The sequence below is a fragment of the Chelon labrosus genome, assembly GCF_963514085.1.
Source record: "Chelon labrosus genome assembly, chromosome: 11".
NCBI lineage: Eukaryota > Metazoa > Chordata > Actinopteri > Mugiliformes > Mugilidae > Chelon > Chelon labrosus.
In genome coordinates, this window is record NC_140344.1 from 12,382,252 (window position 1) to 12,391,202 (window position 8,951).

Sequence of the window (8,951 nt, forward strand, 5' to 3'; positions counted from 1 at the left end):
TCATGTCTCTGTTGAGTCTTTTTGACTGATGTCCTCAGATTGTGTAGCTAACCTGGCGAGTACAGCCAAAACCATAATTGTCCATCTAGTCTTTATACCACGTAGTTTGTAGAGTAGATTTTAAAGTGTCTCTGATCGTAGTATCTCAATTACATTAGATCTTATGGAAACATTCAACATATTCAACCTGATGTTTGATCCTTATAGAAATAAATGAACTTGCTTCGGCACTCCTTCCTTCACAGGGTCATTTCTGAATTACCTTGGAAAGTGAAAGTCTTTGAGGACATCTGTGGGGACAGACCACCATCATGAGGGATGATGTAAACCTTCACCTCATTAACATTTTTTGCGAGAAGAAAACTCCAGCTCAGTCTTTAGATGATGTTCTGTCTTCTCTTCACACACTGAGCACACTTTCTTGTTAATCTTGCAGGAGGCACTCTGAGCGGAAGCGCGCCTTTACGCTGAGTCTGGAAGTGAAAGCTGTGTTACCTTGAAAGCACAAACTCTGTGAGCCATTCTCTCTGGAGTAAATCGCTCCTGCTGCTCAGCCTCCTAATCTCTCACGGAGCTGCTGTGCTCAACACACACTCCAATAACGCTCAGCTTCTGTTTTTTTGACACATGTCTCAGCGTTATTGGTGCTTCCTGTCTTTCACTTGTGTCTCATCCACCAGCTGTAGCTGGAAAGAATTCCCTTCTTCATTCTCCATCCATCTTCTGTCCCAGAGCCGCTGCTGTTCCCAGGGGAGATGTCGGTGCAAAGAGAAATCATGTCCGCGTTTGCAAAACCTCAGTGCTCTGACAGGAAAAAAAGCCCAGAGCAACAGCTACAGCGTGTGTAAGAGAAAAGTGAAGTAATGGTGAAATTATTAGTTTGTTTACATGAGTGAGTGTGTTCATAAGCACAGTCTGAAATGATTAATTCAAAAAATCCACCACCGACTCACATCTGACAGCAGGAGGACAATGAATCTCTGGCTCCTTGTTAAGATAATGTTTTGGACTTGGGCTCAGGCTCACACTGGTCTGTGGAATGTAAATGTGATAGCTTGTAATTCCTCACATCTGCTTTCCCAATAAGCATCCACATCTTTATATGGTCAAAGTATTCCATGTGGCCCCTGCAATTTTGTAACAGCGTCCAGAGAATGGCCTGAGATCATCTAATGATGTCCATATCCATATTTTGATGTCTGTGCAGCCTACTCACAGAGATAGCACTGAAGTGCATTGTGCAAACTCCCCACTTTTAAAACACATGTCCTTGTGATGTTTAAGTAGCTACAAGTTAGCATTAACATTCATGGTGCCTCTGGAGCACACTTAATGTGCACATTCTTTCCCTTCTCTATGAGAATCATGCTACTTTTGTGTGAGCAGACTGACGGGGCCAAGTCCTGCTTGGCTTGCACACTGAACTCTGTTGTCATGGCGACAGAGACGTGGTGGCAGTTGGAGTGCATCTCCTTCGAAAATAAGACCCGCACAGAGCATTATGCATCTACTCGTGCTGCCTCTTTACTATTAATGGACATAAATATTTATGTGGTTTGGAAGATATGTTCACGATGGAGGGGAGCCAGTGTCCTGTGGTGAGCAGAGACATGAGCTGATGAAGTGGTCTGTGTCTGACATTTGTGACCGTGTGCTCATGGGGGGGGGGGGGATGCACAAGTGCATCTCTGAGCACCATATTGTATACGAATAATAATGCTGGATCTTAATGCAGCAGGCAAACTGGGCTTTCATTGTGCCAAGCCTACATAAATCTCACTCTCATCCTCAGTGGTGCTCCACACTTGATCATTAATCTCTGCTACGCAACCGTGGCAAAGCGATGCATTCACAATAGGCTTTCACCGCACCGCTGTAACACTTTAACACACACTGAATTGATATGGGAGCAAACAAAAAAGGTTTTAGACAATTAGTTGATTGATCAGGTCATTTGTCAAACAGAAAATACCAATAATTCACTGGCTCCAGACTCAAATGTAAAGATTTGCTTTTTTAATTTGCTTTATTTGAGCGCAAGATAAATACATACACATAACTCTGATTTAGTTCTCACTGCTGCTCAGCTTCAAAACCAGATCTGAGAACTTGTCGAGGTGAAGAAGGAGAGCAGGAAGAGTGATGCGGGTTTACATTAAATGAATACACTCCAGACGAACTGTGTTTTCTTTTCTTTTCCCGGTCTTAGCGAACGTCGTAACCGGCATTCACTGGCTGCAAGGTCACCCAGTCACGTCAGTGTGATGTGTAAGATCTTCATTTTATTGGCTGCATTTCACACTCGTCGTCTGCCTCCTCCATTTCTCTGCCTCTCCAGCTTTATTCTCCAACACACACATCCTCTTTTGTCTGCCCTCTTTCTCTTGAGGTTCTTTTGAATCTGTAACATTATTTCTGCTTAAAGAGCCTCACAGGAGCTCCCGCAGTGGGCTCAGATTTATAGCAGATTAGATTATAAGTAGAGCCTGTGCAATCTACAGGGAGGGAAGAAAAATCATCCTTATTATATTTCATTTGCATGCTTTCCTCATCTTTCCTTCAGGCCTTTTGGTTAACGTGACCCACCTCCCATGGCAGTCTCACAATCTATCCTCTCCATAATGACTAATTTAAATGGCTTTGATAATCCGTTAGTACTATGAATTAAACAGCCATTAGATGATGGTTCACAGGGAATGAGGTGACACCAGAGTCTCCATCTCACCTCTCGCTCTGCAGTCTTTTTCACTCATTTAAAACATTTATAAAACAAAAGAGACTCTTTTTTTCTGGATTCTGCCCTTACTTTTAAACTTCAGTTATTTCTATTTTGCCACCGCCGGTTAAGCATGATACATTATATGTAATCAGTTATCTCTGCTGCAGGTTTCTATCTTTGCAGCTAATGTTCCAATAACTAGCCCCTGCAGCATAGCATAAATTTGCTGCTGAAGGAGGTGTATCAATATCCCTACATATAATGTACATTTTTGTAGTTTGTTTGTCCAGAGTGTCCAGGTGTGAACTGAACTAGTTGTGTCGATCGATGACTGTTGGAAAGTAGTTCCTAACCTCCCGAGGAGTACTGTTAACACATATGTCACACCTGACAGAAGTGCCAAGTTCAGATCCTGGCTAATGTATTGTTTTCTGACACCTTTTGCTTTTTGTAAATGTAGCCTCAGCAAAGGGTCAGCACACTGCGGCTGCGTTAGCAGCTACGGACTATGACCACGGTTGGAGCTCGGAGAATAAGAGCTTACCCAAAATGTCAAACTCGGTGGCTGCTGCTGCCAAGTATCTCAGGCAGGTCGATGCTAGTGATGTTGGATAGCTAATCGTTGTCATATTGATTTGAATCATTGCTTTTTGCTGTTGAACGCAGGTAGCAATACCACCGGTGACCACTAGATGGTTTCATTTATCACTTCAGCAGATTTGGATATAAAGGCGTCAATTTTATTATTAATGAAAAATAAACAAATTTCATACAATAACTTGATTCAGTTCATATTTAATTACATTTAATTGTAGGTGCGACAAATGCTGAATAATGTGCGGCAGCACAGGGCTTGATAATGTGCAGTGAATTAATACATACAATTCATCCACAGCACTTGATATATAATAAGTTCAGTCACATAACTCACTATTCAAATGACATTACTTTCATTTATTGAAAGTTTGTCTCTCGAAGATCATTTACTTTCACGCTGAAATCAGGCCTGTTCCTGAAAAGTTCACACTCATGACACATGAGTGTTTCACAGGAATGATCACTAGCTAACTGACTGCCTCACCAATAAAAACACACAAACAAACAACAATAAATAAATAAAAAGTAAATTATGATAAAAGCACATTAGTGCAAGCCAGCCCAGCACTCATTCAGACTGCTTAGTCTGCAGTTAGAAAAAAATACAGCCTTGATTTGACAGTCCATGAGACTGGGCTGGGTGATTTACAGCCATATTGAAATTGGCTTGGAACACAGCTTCATGCTGATTGTACAGTCTACACTGTGGACACACTGTAAATGAATATGATAGAGACAATCCCTTTCTGTCTCTCTTTGGTGAAAGGTCACCCCATCACCCCAGTATTATAGGTGTTGTGTTATGTTATCGCTTTAATAAATTCCCAGTATTTGTTCTTTTTCTTGACTTAAGTGTTTTATCTGGATTGGCCACTACAACTCAAACCATCTATAGATTTTTTTTTTACCTGTCCTCTGAAACTACGTACTCTACAAGTCTCTACAACCAGCTACCAATGTTGTTCTGGTCAAAGACTCTCCTGCTGCCAGTTTTTCCCTTACAGTGTCCTATTCTACAGTTTAAGCCTCTGGTAAAGTAAACAATGGATAAAAGTCACAAAGACACACTGTAGTCAGAATATCTCCCATCAGTCTTGAGACTGATGCATGAATGGGATCTTTTCATCAGTGCTGTCCTAAAAGAAAACATACTGTAATTTGTTCCAGTATACCAGTTGCAAGCAGTACGTCACATCCCCTTCAGGAGAAAGGGAAACGCATTCATTGTTAAACAAGGCCCTGTGGCGCCGAACGTCTATATTGTTAGCGGTAATTAACAAGGCACTTTCCTTCAGAAAAACAGTTTAATAAAGAAACGGAAGGCAGAGCAGAGTTGGAAGCTCTTGGCCCGGGCTGAATGGCTGGAACAGATTTACGACAGGTCTCCCTGTAAAGCTCAAACCAGGAGATGAACTGATGGAGGGGGCTTGTGTTTTTATATATACATTGCATTCCCTGAATCCACGTCTCCCGTTAAAATTTCATGTTTCTGTCAGTTTCTGAGAGGTATCCCAGAGTCAGGGCAAATTGAACATTCATCCTGAGGGAATATAAATATCACATCAAAGCATGGGGTCTTTTTTATATCAAGCATATGTACACTGCCAACTGACAAATGCATCAGTTCTCCCCTGATAGAATCGTGGATATATGATTTAAAATGAGCTTTTATATGAAAGTCAGCAGTCAGATGTTCCCCTGAAAATACCTGCTGGATTTTGACAGGAAGAAGAAAACGTGAACTAACCCGCGCTGTGTTGCTTTACCCATTTGTCATTGCCTCATTGCATTTCATTTTCATTCCATGTCATATGATCTATGGCATTTATTCCTTGATGCCGTGACAGATGGATCTTGGAGTAGGACGTTGATACAAAAGCATTTCTCAGCTGATACTCTGGGGCTGAGCTTTGAATCACCAGTATGTCAAGGTTAAACGTTCAATCAGGCTCTCACCTTCACCTTAGTCTTCTCCTTGTTGAGAGAGATTTGCGGTATAGAGCCTCGGTTTCTCTTAATAGGGTGCTCCAATCAATCACCTGAATTATCTCAGCTACACTCATCACCTCTTCAAATAATGTGATTAAATCTTCTCAGTGAATGAATGTGTCCCATCACTGTGATGCAATGGGGACCATCTTTGCCCTCGTGGACAAATAAGTGTCCATTTCTTGTCCGTCTTTGCACTTTCTTTGACAGGCTTGTTGCTGTCACGACCTTTCCAGCCTAAGCAAGAGACCAAGGTGTAATTACATGTTCATTTCAGTTAAATAATTCATTTCAATCTTAAAAAGCTGAAAGTGTGACTGATCATAAAGATTGTTATGTTTAGCAGATCTAATGGCTGGACAGTGTTATTCAAGGCTCATGGAGAAACACGCATGTCTCACTGTGAAGATAATAAAGTTCTGGGTGGAGCCTAACTAAGCTCAGGGTATGATAACAAAGTAAACATGTGTACTGTAAACTGATTGATCAGACCAATTACACATAATGGAGATGACAGAAAACACTAACTACGAACAGCAGTTACTCTGCAATTAAGTTAGTCTGTAATTAAGAATAACATCATATTAATCAATGCCAAAAACTCAAAAAGTCTAATCAAATACAGAAAATGCCAATCCCCCTCTGATGTGATGCTTGGTACGGCCTCATTGGCAGTTCCTGTGTTTAGTTAATCCTTTTTACCCAGTCTTAGTCAGTTAATCCTGGCAGTGAAATGATCTTGTAAACTGTCTTTTTGTCTTTCTGTGTATGTGTTTATTTTAGACGGCTTTTCCACCTATTGGCACCCATTTGTTTAAACAAGAACGCTCATATCCACATACCATCGGCAGGCACTGGGAGCAACTTGGGATTCAGTGTCTTGCAGAAGGACACTTCAGCGTGTGGTCCATGTACCGGGGATCAAACCACTGACTCTGTGGTGTGTGGACAACCTACTTCAGGCACAGCTGCCCAGAAGATAGTCTTCCCACAGCGCTGGTAAGACACGAAAGAGAATTAGAAATTTGAAAAGCAGTGCTTGCGTACTGAAATTAAAAATTATGTTTAATCATTAATGTTTTTGGGTGTATGTGCAATATGTGTGTAATTTATGAAACTATGAGAGCGCATGGAGGTTTTCAATTTTTAACAAAACAGAAACAAGCTGTAAACACAACACTAACATTTTATCATCTTGTAAGCTAAAAGCTGTTACCGGACGGTTTATAATTTCCACACTGAGCAGGAACTGACAGCTAAAACCTGACTCCAATTATTTGGATGTTTCTGACCAGCTGGTAAGTCACCTACACATGGTTCTGTTGCAGATAAATGGACTTCTCTTTGGTGCTGGATGGGTAGTGTCAGCTGTTAACCATCTGTTTAATCCTTCTGAAAAGTGACAATTTCAAATGCACATAGTTATTGTTGAAATAAATTTGCACACAAATCGACACGCTGTTTGTGAACCTGAACATGTTTCAGCACCACAATTTCCAGGGCTATATTATGGCAGCAGGATAATTCACGAGATAAAAACCTGTGCTGCTGACCTTGTGTGACCATTAGGGGCTTATTGTGGGGACCACAGACAGTAAGTTCTGGGGGGGGCAGGGGAGATCAATGAAGAAATATACTGTTTATGCGGCCTTATCCTCCAGTGACATTATCAGTTCCTCTGACATTTTTGGTTTTGCAGCTGGTTGGTTTAACAAGCATTAAATTCAGTTGTGTGGGGAAGAAAGATATCTCAATAAAACCTGAAATGTCAAGAAGTCTTATTAAGCATAAAGTCACCTTTTCTCCATCTTGAGGTTATTATTTTTTTCTTCAACAGAAATGGGGCCCATATAGGGCTCCATCCAGCTCTGTAGGTTTTATTTATTTTTTTGGGTACTCCCTGTCTTATAAGCTGCACAGCAGTTTCCATACTAATATAAACACTACTGTCACAGGAGGAGCACCAGATCCACGTTTTATGATCTCAAGTGAAATTATGCATGCGGGTTCTGGCACCTTAAACATGTTTGAGCAATTTCTCCCAGGGAGCTGTGTTTACATCATATCTGATGACATCTGGAGTCTGATGAGGAAAATCCTTTGTTTGTATGCTCAGATTTCGGTTTGGAGTGCTGGACAGGTGTTTCCATGGAGCGGGCCTGTTCTCCTTATTGGCCTCACTGTGCACACACACGCGTGAGTCCCTGATGGTCTCCCTCAGGCCTGGTGAATCTCACATAGAGCAGACAGTAATGAGAAAAAGGATAACTGTGTTCCATCAACAGCTGAGCCCTGCAGCTCCTGTCAGCATTAAATGCACATATATAGCCGCTGGCCATGCAGTTGCTAAGGAAGTGTTGGTATCCAAGCAGGAGTTGGCAGGGAAACATCCCCAAAGTTGATTCAAGAGATTGGCTGCCGCTGGAGCTGATTTCAAGCTGCATCTATATTTCACTTATGTATACTAGTTCTCTGAAGGGAAGGGGGAAAATTACCTGGACAGCTGTAAAAAGGCAGCAGATCCAAAATAAATTCTGTGAGCGTCATTATCGGCTCATAGGACATTAAAAAATAAGCGTAGTGGTGGTGCAGGACAGTAGTAAGAGTTATGGTCCTGAAAGTCCCCAGCCCAAACTGTATTAACAGGGTTCCACATTAATCTTGGTCAGCGAGGTCTCCAAGTGGCTGGGGGGGAGAGACAGAAACGGTGACCACCATGACAGGGTGGTTTCCACACCTGATTACTTCTCTCCAGTCACAATTAACCATCCAGACCACTGCAGACATGCAACAAAAGTACACTGTAAAGGATCATAATTAAGTGGAATCTACTTGTTTTCTACCATTACCTCAAATTTAAAATGTCATAAACTTGAAGTGACCGGCTTGAAGTTCATTTAAAACTTCATCCTGTCCACATTTTGTGTTGTCTTTTAGTAGTTTGAGGCAGTTGTTCTTCTTGTTGTGAGGTCGTCATCCGGGTTTCTTATTTTTTTTATTTTTTTTTGTTGTGCAGATTGTAGTACGTACTGAAACACGTGCGCTGTCCAAATCTGCAGCTGTCCACATCTGCACCGGAGCATGAGCAAACTTTAAGGCCTTTGTGCCAGATGAAGAGCCATGCCTTCACACACACACACACACACACACACACACACACACACAGAGTATTAGTAAAACAGATGTCAGCGAGACTAAACAAATGTTGACTAAACTTGAGTGTTTTGAAGTCGTTTTCTGTGACATTTCTGAGTTTAAACAGTTTTTTCTTATGAAGTGTTTTACAGTACACACAACGCCTCAATCCACAAATCATAATCAACCTTCTGAAATATTTTATGTCCCACATTTCCATCTTCCAAGAGCAGAAAATGTGTCTGGGCTAGACCAATAACCGCAGAGTGCCATTCTTGTGCTGCTCATGCAACCGCTGTGCACTGACAGGAGAAGCAGCTCAGTTTTAGACCTGTTTGAATTAAGTTTGTCAAAACACACACAGAATGTAATGAACATATGTAGAGGAATGAATATGAGACATAAATCGGGAGGGTTAAATGCTTTATCCGAGATAAACAAAAACCCCATGTAAAATGAAAGAGGAGAGAAATTCGGAGTGACAGACAAATGGATGGTTCCCTCCCAGTGA